The sequence below is a fragment of the Schistocerca cancellata genome, chromosome 8 (assembly GCF_023864275.1).
Source record: "Schistocerca cancellata isolate TAMUIC-IGC-003103 chromosome 8, iqSchCanc2.1, whole genome shotgun sequence".
NCBI classification, from domain to species: Eukaryota; Metazoa; Arthropoda; class Insecta; order Orthoptera; family Acrididae; genus Schistocerca; species Schistocerca cancellata.
The window spans coordinates 141,449,357-141,465,393 of record NC_064633.1 but is presented as its reverse complement, the minus strand read 5'-3'; the positions used below and the strand labels follow the sequence as shown (position 1 = coordinate 141,465,393).

Below are 16,037 nucleotides of genomic sequence, written 5' to 3'. Positions count from 1 at the left end.
CCACTTCCCAGCAAATTAAGACACTGTTGCTCCTGGGGTATCGGCGAGGACCATTCGCAACCGTCTCCATGAAGCTGGGCTACGGTCCCGCACACAGTTAGGCCGTCTTCCGCTCACGCCCCAACATCGTGCAGCCCGCCTCCAGTGGTGTCGCTACAGGCGTGAATGGAGGGACGAATGGAGACGTGTCGTCTTCAGCGATGAGAGTCGTTTCTGCCTTGGTGCCAATGATGGTCGTATGCGTGTTTGGCGCCGTGCAGGTGAGCGCCACAATCAGGACTGCATACGACCGAGGCACACAGGGCCAACACCCGGCATCATGGTGTGGGGAGCGATCTCCTACACTGGCCGTACACCACTGGTGATCGTCGAGGGGACACTGAATAGTGCACGGTACATCCAAACCGTCATCGAACCCATAGTTCTACCATTCCTAGACCGGCAAGGGAACTTACTGTTCCAACAGGACAATGCACGTCCGCATGTATCCCGTGCCACCCAACGTGCTCTAGAAGGTGTAAGTCAACTACCCTGGCCAGCAAGATCTCCGGATCTGTCCCCCATTGAGCATGTTTGGGACTGGATGAAGCGTCGTCTCACGCGGTCTGCACGTCCAGCACGAACGCTGGTCCAACTGAGGTGCCAGGTGGAAATGGCATGGCAAGCCGTTCCACAGGACTACATCCAGCATCTCTACGATCGTCTCCATGGGAGAATAGCAGCCTGCATTGCTGCGAAAGGTGGATATACACTGTACTAGTGCCGACATTGTGCATGCTCTGTTGCCTCTGTCTATGTGCCTGTGGTTTTGTCAGTGTGATCATGTGATGTATCTGACCCCAGGAATGTGTCAATAAAGTTTCCCCTTCCTGGGACAATGAATTCACGGTGTTCTTATTTCAATTTCCAGGAGTGTATATCCTACCAGACTCGACAGCAACGCTAAAAGGCAACGCTACTAATGCACTCTGGTCGCCGTTCAACCTGTAGTATAGAACTGCAACTCTACAGGGTAGTCCATTGATCGTGACCGGGCCAAATATCTCACGAAATAAGCGCCAAACAAAAAACTACAAAGAACGAAACTCGTATAGCTTGAAGGGGGAACCAGATGGCGCTATGGTTGGACCGCTAGATGGCGCTGCCATTGTTCGAACGGATATCAACTGCGTTTTTTAAACAGGAACCCCCATTTTTATTACATATTCGTGTAGTACGTAAAGAAATATGAATGTTTTAGTTGGACCACTTTTTTCGCTTTGTGATAGATGGCGCTGTAATAGTAACAAACATATGGCTCACAATTTTAGACGAACAGTTGGTAACAGGTTGTTATTTGTTGTGGTCTTCAGTCCTGAGACTGGTTTGATGCAGCTCTCCATGCTAATCTATCCTGTGCAAGCCCCTTCATCTCCCAGTACCTACTGCAAACTGCAACCTACATCCTTCTGAATGGTAACAGGTAAAGTTTTTAAATTAAAATATAGAAAGTTGGTACGTTTGAACATTATATTTCGGTTGTTGCAATGTGATACATGTACCTTTGTGAACTTATCATTTATGAGAACGCATGCTGTTACAGCGTGATTATCTGTAAATACCACATTAATGCAATAAATGCTCAAAATGATGTCCGTCAACCTCAACGCATTTGGCAATATGTGTAACGACACTCCTCTCTACAGCTTGTAGTTCGCCTTCCGTAATGTTCGCACACCCATTGACAATGCGCTGACGCATGTTGTCAGGTGTTGTCGGTGGATCACGATAGCAAATATCCTTCAACCTTCCCCACAGAAAGAAATTCGAGGACGTCAGATCCAGTGAACGTGCGGGCCATGGTATGGTGGTTCGACGACCAATCCACCTGTCATGAAATATGCTATTCAATACTGTTTCAACCGCACTCGAGCTATGTGCCGGACATCCATCATGCTGGAAGTACACCGCCATTCTATCATGCAGTGAAACGTCTTGTAGTAACATCGGTAGAACATTACATAGAAAATCAGCATACATTGCACCATTTAGATTGCCATCGATAAAATGGGGGCCAATTATCCTTCCTCCCATAATGCCGCACCATACATTAACCCGCCAAGGTCGCCGATGTTCCACTTGTCACAGCCATCGCGGATTTTCCGTTGCCCAATAGTGCATATTATGCCGGTTTACGTTAGCGCTGTTGGTGAATGATGCATCGTCGCTAAATAGAACGCGTGCAAAAAATCTGTCATCGTCCCGTAATTTCTCTTGTGCCCAGTGGCAGAACTGTACACGACGTTCAAAGTCGTCGCCTTGCAATTCCTGGTGCATAGAAGTGTGGTACGGCTGCAACCGATGTTGATGTAGCATTCTCAACACCGACGTTTTTGAGATTCCCGATTCTCGCGCAGTTTGTCTGCTACTGATGTGCGGATTAGCCGCGACAGCAGCTAAAACACCTACTTGGGCATCATCATTTGTTGCAGGTCGTGGTTGACGTTTCACATGTGACTGAACACTTCGTGTTTCCTTCAATAACGTAACTTAATGGTTCAAATAGCTCTGAGCACTATGGGACTTAACATCTGAGGTCATCAGTCCCCTAGAACTTAGAACTAGTTAAACCCAACTAACCTAAGGACATCACACACATCCATGTCCAAGGCAGGATTCGAATCTGCGACGTAGCAGTCGCGCGGTTCCGGACTGAAGCGCCTAGAACCGCTCGGCCACAGCGGCCGGCAATAACGTAACTATCCGGCGAACGGTCCGGACACTTGGATAATGTCCAGGATACCGAGCAGCATACATAGCAAACGCCCGTTGGGCATTTTGATCACAATAGCCTTACATCAACACGACATCGACCTTTCCCGCATTTGGTAAACGGTCCATTTCAACACGGGTAATGTATCACGGAGCAAGTGCCGTCCGCACTGGCGGAATGTTACGTGATACCACGTACTTACACGTTTGTGACTATTACAGCGCCATCTGTCACAAAGCGAGAAAAGTAGTCCAACTAAAACATTCATATTTCTTTACGTACTACACGAATATGTAATAAAAAATGGGGGTTCCTATTTTAAAAAACGCAGTTGATATCCGTTTGACCTATGGCAGCGCCATCTAGCGGGCCAACCAAAGCGCCATCTGGTTTCCTCCTTCAAGCTAGACGAGTTTCGTTCTTTGTAGTTTTTTCGTTTGATGCTTATTTCGTGAGATATTTGGCCCGGTCACTATCAATGGACCATCCTGGATATCCTACCATACTCGACAGCAACACTAAAAGCCAACAGTACTAATGCGCTCTGGTCGCCGTTCGACCTGTCACATAGAACTGTTAACTGTATAATCGTTTACATACCTGCCAACTGTGTCTACGTGTACATAATTGCATTACCAGATGCCAAGTTCGTTTTGTTTGCCGATGATACAAGCATTGCAATAAGTAGCTAATCAAGTGTAGTCTCAGAAAGTTCGGCTAATAAAATATTTGTGGACATTAATCACTGATTCCTGGCCATTCTTTGTCACTAAACTTTGAAAAAACACACTACATGCAGTTCAGGACTTGTAAGGGGCGTCCACGAGTATATGCCTAACATACGATGACAAGCAGATAGATCCCGAGCACGGGGTCCCGGGTTCGATTCCCGGCGGGGTCAGGGATTTTCACCTGCCTCGAGATGACTGGGTGTTTGTGTTGTCCTCATCATTTCATCATCATCCAGGAAAATGGCGCAATTGGACTGAGCAAAGATTGGGTAATTGTACGGGCGCTGATAACCACGCTGTTGAGCGCCCCACAAACCAAACATCATCATCATCATCATCATCACACAAGCAGATAGAAGAAGTGGGCAGTGTTAAATTCTTGGGATTGCAGCTTGATAATAAATTCAAGTAGGAGGAGCACACCACAGAACTGCTGAATTGTCTTAACAAATCTGTATTTGCTATGCGAATTGTGTCAGACATAGGGGATATAAAAATGAAAAAGCTGGCATACTATGCTTACTTTCATTCCATAATGTCATATGGGATCATTTTTTGGCGTAATTCATCAAGCCAAGCCAATGTTTTCCGGGCACAAAACCGTGCAGTAAGAGCTATATATGGTGTGAAATCAAGAACTTCCTGCAGAAGCCTTTTTAGGAAACAAGGTATACTAACTACTGCTTCCCAATATATTTATTCCTTAATGAAATTTGTCATTAAAAATATATCACTTTTTCAAACGAACAGCTCAATTCATGGAATCAATACTAGAAATAGGAGTAATCTCCACAAGCAATTAAAGTCACTTAGTCTTGTACAAAAATGTGTGCATTATTCAGGAAGACATATTTTCAATAACTTGCGAGCAGCTATAACGAGCTTAACATCCAATGAAATTCAGTTTAAGAGAAGCCTAAAGGATTTATTGATGGGCAACTCCTTCTAGTCCACTGATGAATTTCTCAGTAGAACCAACTGATACACTGAAGTACAATATACACTCCTGGAAATGGAAAAAAGAACACATTGACACCGGTGTGTCAGACCCACCATACTTGCTCCGGACACTGCGAGAGGGCTGTACAAGCAATGATCACACGCACGGCACAGCGGACACACCAGGAACCGCGGTGTTGGCCGTCGAATGGCGCTAGCTGCGCAGCATTTGTGCACCGCCGCCGTCAGTGTCAGCCAGTTTGCCGTGGCATACGGAGCTCCATCGCAGTCTTTAACACTGGTAGCATGCCGCGACAGCGTGGACGTGAACCGTATGTGCAGTTGACGGACTTTGAGCGAGGGCGTATAGTGGGCATGCGGGAGGCCGGGTGGACGTACCGCCGAATTGCTCAACACGTGGGGCGTGAGGTCTCCACAGTACATCGATGTTGTCGCCAGTGGTCGGCGGAAGGTGCACGTGCCCGTCGACCTGGGACCGGACCGCAGCGACGCACGGATGCACGCCAAGACCGTAGGATCCTACGCAGTGCCGTAGGGGACCGCACCGCCACTTCCCAGCAAATTAGGGACACTGTTGCTCCTGGGGTATCGGCGAGGACCATTCGCAACCGTCTCCATGAAGCTGGGCTACGGTCCCGCACACCGTTAGGCCGTCTTCCGCTCACGCCCCAACATCGTGCAGCCCGCCTCCAGTGGTGTCGCGACAGGCGTGAATGGAGGGACGAATGGAGACGTGTCGTCTTCAGCGATGAGAGTCGCTTCTGCCTTGGTGCCAATGATGGTCGTATGCGTGTTTGGCGCCGTGCAGGTGAGCGCCACAATCAGGACTGCATACGACCGAGGCACACAGGGCCAACACCCGGCATCATGGTGTGGGGAGCGATCTCCTACACTGGCCGTACACCACTGGTGATCGTCGAGGGGACACTGAATAGTGCACGGTACATCCAAACCGTCATCGAACCCATCGTTCTACCATTCCTAGACCGGCAAGGGAACTTGCTGTTCCAACAGGACAATGCACGTCCGCATGTATCCCGTGCCACCCAACGTGCTCTAGAAGGTGTAAGTCAACTACCCTGGCCAGCAAGATCTCCGGATCTGTCCCCCATTGAGCATGTTTGGGACTGGATGAAGCGTCGTCTCACGCGGTCTGCACGTCCAGCACGAACGCTGGTCCAACTGAGGCGCCAGGTGGAAATGGTATGGCAAGCCGTTCCACAGGACTACATCCAGCATCTCTACGATCGTCTCCATGGGAGAATAGCAGCCTGCATTGCTGCGAAAGGTGGATATACACTGTACTAGTGCCGACATTGTGCATGCTCTGTTGCCTGTGTCTATGTGCCTGTGGTTCTGTCAGTGTGATCATGTGATGTATCTGACCCCAGGAATGTGTCAATATAGTATCCCCTTCCTGTGACAATGAATTCACGGTGTTCTTATTTCAATTTCCAGGAGTGTAACTTCTGCACAATACCAGTGCAGTAATGTGTTCATTGTAAATAAGTATTGTAGTAGTTGTATTACATGTTTATTAACGTATAAATAAAAAACTTTTTTTCTTTTAAATTCAGTACATTAGTATTTGTAAAATGATTGTTTCATATAGTGTTCATTAAAAAAATGACGATCATTCCACTTGGGTTCTGTGGAGTGGTACATTAGCTTATTTGTTCGAGTTGTAAATATTTGTCATGTACTATTGTTTTTCTGACATGTTCTACATCCCGGAGGACTTCCTCACTACGGATCAATTGGAATGAAAGTAAATCTAATCTAATCTATCGGGGTGTTTCACTTTTTTACTCAGGTAGTGCATAATCAGCTACGTGCCGCTTTTAAAGAAACAGGCCACTATTTAGATACCCGACGACATTTCGAAATGGAATGTAGCAATAAATCATTTGTGGAACTACGCATAAAAGGATTTCCGACATCCCCCCGCGTAGGTATGCAGTAAGAAGTTCACACGAGAGGAGGAGGAGATCAGTGTTTAACGTCCCGTCGACAACGAGGTCATTAGAGGTGGAGCACAAGCTTGGATTAAGGAAGGATGGGGCAGAAAATCGGCCATACTCTTTCAAAGGAACCATCGCGGAATTGGCGTGAAGCGATTTAGGGTAATCAGAAAACGTAAATCAGGTTGGCCGGACGAGGGTTTCAACAGTTGCCCTCCCGAAAGCGAGTCCACTGCGCCACCTCGCTCTAGACTGGCCACAAGATGAGACGCAGGTCCGTGAGGTGACGCAGGGTGACTCACGGTGAGTTTTTGCGAGCCACACAACTGAATGGTCCTGCGCGTTAGAGCGCAGCGTGACGTGACGCAGTTCCTGCGCTTGGTGACCCTGCGGATCGCAGTCTCCTGTACGCAGTTTACTGCGAGGCTCACGGTGATTCTGGCTGTTGGTAGTTCGAAATGGAGGAAAAGCTAATAGCTAATTGAAGCCGTACGTGTTCGCAAAGTTCTGTATGATACAAGCCATGAAGATTACTTGAAAACGAACCTGAAAGCTGAGAAGTGGGAGGAAGTGGCCAACGAAACGTACATACGAAATGGTAAGTTCCATTGTAATTCGTTGTTAACATTTTACATTGACATTGTTAAAACTCTGTAGCAAAATTTCTTGATGTACTCTGTCCTGGTTAAATGTTTATCAAAAAAGATCCCTAGGTTCCTTACAATATCATTCCTTACTTGCGTGTAGCCCTCCATATCTACCAGTGAAAAACGGAATAGATGGATTTAACCGCGTCTTTGATATCAATATAGAATCGAAACTGTCGTCCGAGTACATTATATATATAGTGCTCATAGAAATTTGTGTCATTATATATATATATATATATATATATATATATATATATATATATATATATATATATATATATATATATATATAAAGAGAATGACACAAATTTCTATGAGCACTGTTTGAATTGATTTGTTGTCGGATAGTCCTGATGACTAATAGGATTCTGTTTCTGCTAATATCTGTATTTGAAAATACGGTTTCTGTTAATTGATAATAATAAAATTTGCCCATTTCTCGCTATATATACAGTAGCCCTGGCGACAGCAAGGGCTTTTCTCACCAGATACTCTTCCCGATTCTGAACTTATATCTATTAACATAGCAGAAGTAGTCGCCATCTCTGCCAGGGCCAAAGTTCCTCAGCAAGCTGCGTATTGAAACTGCGATCCAACTTGCGATGAATGTCGCCGTTGACTCACGCTGCCGTGAGGAATTCGGCGTGAGCCCCCCTGCGTCACCTCACGGGCCTGCGTCTCATCTTGCGGCCCGCCTAACGAACAACGAGCGTGAAATCAGCGTTTCCAGTGTACATGGCAGGGGAATGGCGTGATCGTGACGGAAATAACGCATCAGTCAAAGCCCAGCTTTACTTACACTGTGGTGCTTCCCTTGGCTTGGCCAGTTGTATTTTTACCGCATGATTGTACAATATTTTTGGTAAGTTAGTGTATCGTGTATTCAGATGTGTATTAGCTATATACAGGGCGGTCCATTGATAGTGACCGGGCCAAATATCTCACGAAGCAAGCATCAAACGAAAAATCTACAAAGAACAAAACTCGTCTAGCTTGAAGGAGGAAATCAGATGGCGCTATGGTTGACCCGCTAGATGGCGCTGCCATGGGTCAAACGGATATCAATTGCATTTTTTAAAAATAGGAACCCCCATTTTTTATTACATATTCGTGTAGTACGTAAAGAAATATGAATGTTTTAGTTGGACCACTTTTTTCGCTTTGTTATAGATGGGGGCGCTGTAATAGTCACAAACGTGTAAGTACGTGGTATCACTTAACATTCCGCCAGTGTGGACGGTATTTGCTTCGTGATACATCACCCGTGTTAAAATGGACCGTTTACCAATTGCGGAAAAGGTCGATATCGTGTTGATGTATGGCTATTGTGATCAAAATGCCCAACGGGCGTATGCTATGTATGCTGCTCGGTATCCTGAAGGACATCATCCAAGTGTCCGGACCGTTCGCCGGATAGTTACGTTATTTAAGGAAACAGGAAGTCTTCAGCCACGTGTGAAACGTCAACCACGACCTGCAACAAATGATGATGTCCAAGTAGGTGTTTTAGCTGCTGTCGCGGCTAATCCGCACATCAGTAGCAGACAAATGGCGCGAGATCCGGGAATCTCAAAAAAGTCGGTGTTGAGAATGCTACATCAACATCGGTTGCACCCGTACCATATTTCTATGCACCAGGAATTGCATGGCGACGACTTTGAACCTCGTGTACAGTTCTGCCACTGGGCACAAGAGAAATTACGGGACGACGACAGATTTTTTGCACGCGTCCTATTTAGCGTCGAAGCGTCGTTCACCAACAGCGCTAACGTAAACCGGTATAATATGCACTACTGGGCAACGGAAAATCCATGATGGTTGCGACAAGCGGAACACCAGCGACCTTCGCGTGTTAATGTATGGTGCCGCATTATGGGAGGAAGGATAATTGGCCCCATTTTATCGATGGCAATATAAATGGTGCATTGTATGCTGATTTCCTATGTAATGTCCTACCGATGTTACTACAAGATGTTTCACTGCGTGACAGAATGGCGATGTACTTCCAACATGATGGATGTCGTGATCCACCGACAACGCCTGACAACATGCGTCAGCGCATTGTCAATGCATCTGCGAACGTTACGGAAGGCGAACTACTCGCTGTTGGGAGGAATGTCGTTACACGTATTGCCAAATGCATTGAGGTTGACGGACATCATTTTGAGCATTTATTCCATTAATGTGTTATTTACAGGTAATCACGCTGTAACAGCATGTGTTCTCAGAAATGATAAGTTCACAAAGGTACTTGTATCACATTGGAACAACCGAAATAAAATGTTCAAACGTAAATTCGTTCTGTATTTTCATTTAAAAAACTTACCTGTTACGAACTGTTCGTCTAAAATTGTGAGCCATATGTAGTCTATCACAAAGCGAAAAAAGTGGTCCAACCAAAACATTCATATTTCTTTCGTACTACAGGAATATGTAATAAAAATGGGGGTTCCTATTTTAAAAAACGCAGTTTACATTCATTTGACCTATGGCAGCGCCATCTGGTTTCCTCCTTCAACATAGACAAGTTTGGTACTTTGTAGTTTTTTCGTTTGACGCTTATTTCGTGAGATATTTGGCCCAGTCACGATCAATGGACCACCCTGTATAGATGTTGATTTGAGTTTGTTACTCGGTACTTTATTATTCGCCTTTTATCTTTCTTTGTCCGCAGACCATCTGATTATGACTTTCTAAGAAGATAAAACCGGTAATGATTCCATTTGTGTGGTCCGAGGCCAACTGTGACGATGCGGAGCTCTCTGTCATTGTTGTAACTACCGTTCTGGTAAAACTGGAACCCGAGAGGATACAAAAGCCCTATGCATGTGGGTAGAGGAAAAGACGTAACTGTTGTTTGAATCGAGTTACATTGTAGTAGGAGGATTGGTTCAAATGGTTCAAATGGCTCTGAGCACTGTGGGACTTAACTTCTTTGGTCATCAGTCCCCTAGAACTTAGAACTACTTAAACCTAACTAACCTAGGACATCACGCATATCGATGCCCGGGGCAGGATTCGAACCTGCGACCGTAGCGGTCGCGCGGTTCCAGACTGTAGCGCCTAGGAGGATTAATTTTGAAGTTGTCTCCTAAGAAATAGTGTGATTCACGATTAGAATACAGATCAACGGGAAAGGGCTGCAATGACAATTAATAAAAAACAAAAGTATGATTTTGACCCAATGAGAAATTGTGTTATCCGCTCCAACTCGGTGCAGTCGAAGTTCAACACGTAAATTAAACGTTAACTTGCACTGAAATGGCGGTGAATAGAGAATTGAAAAATTTCGATATTCAGTGTCTTCCGAAACTAATTTTTGAAATTAATACAGGAGGTAGGGAACATTAAAAAAAATATATTTAGTTTTGATACATATGGTTCCTGACGCATGTTTCTGATGCAAGGGACGATTTACACAGAAGGTAGTTTAGCATGCTAACCACAGCTGTGGCATTCACAGGAACTGCTGAAGTGCGTGACCACTGGGGCAGGCACGCAGCACATCGTCGAACCATTTATTGACTGTCGTTCGAAGATACCTGGCATACTCGCTATGGTACCAGCAGCGACGGCAGTTGTAGCGAAGAAATCTTGTTCTGCTTCCACAATGGTTACATATACCGGCTGCTTCATATGTCTTCAGCGGAAGAAACCCAGACACGTGAGGTCACGTGATCTGGCTGGCCAGGCTACAAGGCCACCTCGGCCGATCCAACGATTCCTCAGATGATTCCTCACAGCAGTGCGATGTACTCCTGCAGTTTGCAGCTGCAAACAAGTCTTCCGAATGAAGGACTTGGGATACGGTTATGAATTCAGGACATCCAGGAATACATGGCACTGTATGACAATACCGTTAATTTTTTAGAGATGCATATGGAGCCTAAAGATGGCATAGTGGAATGCCGAAACTGGTAGTCAAAATAAAATAGAATAACATCTCAGTTACACAGCTGTTGGCGAATTTCATTGATAATTATCACCAAGAATGCCGGCCCACACATTAACAACGAACCGCTGTTGATGAGCACGAGGACGAATACCTCGTGTATTCATATTTGCCCAAATAGGCAAATTGTGGATATTTGAATATCAGTACACATTCGCAATCAGCGGCACCGACACAACAGCTCACGTCAGCGCCACTAACAAGATTTTCCCAGACATTACAATCAAATCTAAAAGTATAAAAATTTTAAAGACTCTCTGTGACGCTTTTTAAAACTTTCAGATATTTTCTATATACTGTCTCAGTCGCATTTAACATTAAAAATTTTTTTCCAAGTGGTGTACAGCTTCTGTAGCTTAACTATCATCTTTAGATCTAGGAACAGACAAAAAAAAAAAAAGAAAAATAGTCTGAAGTAAGAAAGTTATGTAAAAATTGCTACTGGATTATTTTTAAAATATTTTCAGGGAATTGACATAGCACTTGTAGTATTATAAATGCAGTCGCAATGTAGAACACCGTCGCATCGTACACAGAATTCTTATTTTAAATCTTCAGATAAAATGTGCTGTGTACAGTCTAAAGAGCCAACTACTGGCACTGTCTGTAACTGTTAACTTGCCATTTACATGTAAACACAACGGTCAGTGTCGCGGTAACTATGAGTACGTGGGGGTCACGTGTCACCCGGTGCACATTTGTCCTTACTGTTTGGACAAGTTACCCGATGTGACGAAGTTGTATATATATTTTATGTTTTGCTTTTGACTTAAAGTACAGATTACATGGCATGTTTCACTACGAATACTATTTTGAATGATCTGGCCGTGCGGTTCTAGGCGCTGCAGTCTGGAACCGCGAGACCGCTACGGTCGCAAGTTCGAATCCTGCCTCGGGCATGGATGTGTGTGAAGTCCTTAGGTTAGTTAGGTTTAAGTAGTTCTAACTTCTAGTGGACTGATGACCTCAGAAGTTGAGTCCGATAGTGCTCAGCGCCATTTGAATAATCATATTACTTTTATGTGCTGTTAACGGAAAACAAACACTTGTGACTTCTTTCTTCATTTTCGTAGGTAAGTTTCTGCTTGCATTTGCTGAGAGTAGCGACACTAATTACATGGACGATTCAATGTATATAATTTTTTACGACGCTGTACAGGTTTTTTGTTTCAGTTGCAGTCACAGATAGCAGAGTACATTCTTTCCTCTAAATAATTATTTCCTTTCTCTGCCTCGTGATGACCGGGTGTTGTGTGATGTCCTTAGTTTAGTTAGGTTTAAGTAGTTCTAAGTTCTAGGGGACTGATGTCCTAAGTTCTAGGGGACTGATGACCATAGATGTTAAGTCCCATAGTGCTCAGAGCCATTTGAGCCAATTATTTCCTATCCTTATTTGTTTGCCAGTACATAATACATTTGTCCTTACGTTCATTTTAGGCTGTACCTAGCACATCTTACCTGAAGGTTTGAAATAAGAATGTTATGGACATTATCGGTGTTGTACACTGCGACTGCATTTATAACACTATATATGCTATGTTGGCAACGGCCTTGCCGCAATGGATACACCGATTCCCGTCAGATCACCGAAGTTAAGCTCTGTCGGGCGTGGCCGGCACTTGGATGGGTGACCATCCGGGCCGCCATGCGCTGTTGCCATTTTTCGGGGTGCACTCAGCCTCGTGATGCCAGTTGAGGAGCTACTCGACCGACTAGTAGCGGCTCCGGTCAAAGAAAACCATCATAACGACCGGGAGAGCGGTGTGCTGACCACACGCCCCTCCTATCCGCATCCTCAGCTGAGGATGACACGGCGGTCGGATGGTCCCGGTGGGCCACTTGTGGCCTGAAGACGGAGTGCGATATACTATGTTAATTACCTTTTGAGAAGTAAACCGATAGCAGTTTTTACACAACTTTCTTACTTAAGGCTATTTTTCTTTTGGTTTGTCTGTCCTCAGACCTGAAGAAGGTAGTTAATGTATCGAAACTGGTCATCACTTTGTGACAATACATCGAAAATTCTTGAAAGTTTTATAGTTTTGTGGAAAGTTTTTAAACTTTTTACAATTTTACATTTCATTATCTGCTTACGCTTTCTCCTGTTCTGGCAATGTCAGATATATTCACTTACATTACATGTTGACTTCAGAGACCATAATTACGTTCCTTATCGAAATATTTTGTTTTAACGTTGTCTATTTCCTGTATTAATTTAAATGAATAGTTTTGGAACGTTCAGTAGATGAACACGGTAAACAGATAGAAAACACATGAATGGCAGAAATGGCGATTTTGACTAATGCGTATCGGCGAGATTCATTTTTTTTTTGTTTTTCGTGCAATGGCAAAACTTCAAATGTGGTTTTGGGATACTGTAGTAGAAAATGCAACGTTCAAGCATTAATGTAACACATTATGGCAGGGCTCCGTGGGTTTTGACACTGGATTACTGGAGTTCGATACACTGAAAATGTTTTTACATGCCCTTTTCAAGTGTGTAGCAGTGTTTCAATCATTTCATTGAAACTTCGCATTTGCACTTCGAATACTGATAGGAGCCGACCAAGGGGAGATTAATTTGAATTACGAAGAAATCCAGAAAGACGCAGAGCGATAAAGACCCTACGCTTCATGTTAGAAAATAGACCTCAGAGTTTCAGCTTTGCCAGTACCTCTCCTCTCCCCTAACTACCAAATTTCACCGAAGGTATCCCGCTTATCTCCACCGTCTCTAATGATCTCGCTGCCGACGGGACGTTAAACTCTACTCTTCTTCCCTTCGTCCTTACCTCCAAGATTGCCAGTCCAGCAAGGTATACAAGATAACTTCTCTTAAGTTTGGAAGGAAGGAGGAAGGTACTTGCAGAAGTGAAGCAGTGAGAGCGGATCGTCAGACGTACTTGGATAGCTCAAATGGTAAGAGCATTCCCCGCGAGGAAGTTTCATTAAGACGTACTAAATGCATATTTCAAAGATTTAGTGTTAATTACTTGCAGATTAAATTACACGCTATACATAGTTTTTATAGCGTTTTTCCTTCTAACAAAAACGTCGTTTGTTTGATTTGTTAATCCCTTCAGGTTGTAACTGCACGAACTATGGAGCGTTTTAATCGCAGGCGTTGCAATTCTACAATATGTAAGCGGTTGAAAAAAAGCTGGTTCCATAATAGTGGGGAATGATATTTACAATTTCTATAGTAAAATGAGTAGGAGCTGTAAGTGTGAGCATCTAGAGTCCGCTCTCGGTAGTTTGAAGTTCAAGGCTTCTATCAAACATTTCGAATAATTGAGGGTTCGATAAGCGAATGTGTGACTGATCAAGATGGAATCAGAAAAAAGTCGTAATAGGAGTATAATTTAAGAAATGATAACGTAATTTCTAAGACATTCGTATTTCTTCACAACAGAAAGCATAAAGTAACATCTAAAATTCAAAAGACAGATGGCTTTTTACATATTTAATTATTTTTTATTTATTTTAGCATTTCAAATGAAAGGCGCGTAAATAATTTCCGAGAATACTTCGGTTTAATTCATTTTTTAGTGCCGAACAGTCATCAACGTCACACCTTCTCCACAAATCTGATTAAAAACGATTTTATGTCTTCTTTTCGCCTCACTAGCGGCGAACTCTTAATCGCTCAAACTAACAGCGAATCAGAGGTAAGCGTAGCGCCAGGAGTGCCCCAGGAAAGTGTGACAGCACCGCTCATATTCTCTATATACATGAACTACCTGACGGATAGAGCAAGCAGCAATCTCGTTGCGATGACGCTTAGTGTAGGTAAAAGTGACTGAGACGATACGGAATGACTGACAGAACTTCTGTTTGGTAATAGTAATACTGTAGTTTTATTTTGACCCGTAGATCACTCTGTGCAACGGCGGGGTGGCGATTCTTGCGGAAAACCTGGAAATATCAGGGAATTACAATTTACCTGGAAATATCAGCCACGGCTGCAAAATACTAACAAGAATTCTTTACAGACGAATGGAAAAACTGGTAGAAGCCGACCCCCGAGGAAGATCAGTTTGGATTCTGTAGAAATGTTGGAACACGCGAGGCAGTACTGACCCTACGACTTATCCTAGAAAATAGATTAAGGAAAGGCAAACCTACGTTTCTAGCATTTGTAGACTTAGAGAAGACTTTTGACAGAGTTGACTGGAATACTCCCTTTTAAATTCTGAAGGTGGCAAGGGTAAAATACAGGGAGCGAAAGGCTATTTACAATTTGTACTGAAACCAGATGGGAGTTATAAGAGTCGAGGGGCATAAAAGGGAAGCAGCGGTTGGGAAGGGAGTGAGACAGGGTTGTAGCCTATCCCCGATGTTATTCAATCTGTATATTGAGCAATCAGTAAAGGAAACAAAAGAAAAATTCGGAGTAGGAATTAAATTCCATGGGGAAGAAATAAAAACTTTGAGGTTCGTCGATGACATTGTAATTCTGTCAGAGACAGCAAAGGACCTGGAAGAGTAGCTGAACGGAATGGACAGTGTCTTGAAAGGAGGATATAAGAGGATCATCAACAAAAGCAAAACGAGGATAATGGAATGTAGTCGAATTAAGTCGGGTGATGGTGAGGGTATTAGATTCGGAAATGAGACGCTTAAAGTAGTAAAAGAGTTTTGCTATTTGGGGAGCAAAATAACTGATGATGGTCGAAGTAGAGAGGATATCAAATGTAGACTGGCTATGGCAAGGAAAGCGTTTCTGAAGAAGAGAAATTTGTTAACATCGAGTATAGATTTAAGCGTCAGGAAGTCGTTTCTGAAAGTATTTGTATGGATTGTAGCCATGTATGGAAGTTAAACGTGGACGATAAATAGTTTGGACAAGGAGAGAATAGAAGCTTTCGAAATGTGGTACTAAGACGAATGCTGAAGATTAGATGGGTAGATCGCATAACTAATGAGGAGGTATTGAATAGGATTGGGGAGAAGTGAAGTTTGTGGCACAACTTGACTAGAAGAAGGGATCGGTTGGTAGGACATGTTCTGAGGCATCAAGGGATCACCAAT

General features: G+C 43.9%; 1 pseudogene; it reads left to right on the top strand.

Annotated features, from left to right (window-relative positions):
• The first annotated feature begins 12,547 nt into the window (after nucleotides 1-12,547).
• On the top strand, nucleotides 12,548-12,665 carry LOC126096078 (5S ribosomal RNA; annotated as a pseudogene).
• Nucleotides 12,666-16,037: the final 3,372 nt, after the last annotated feature.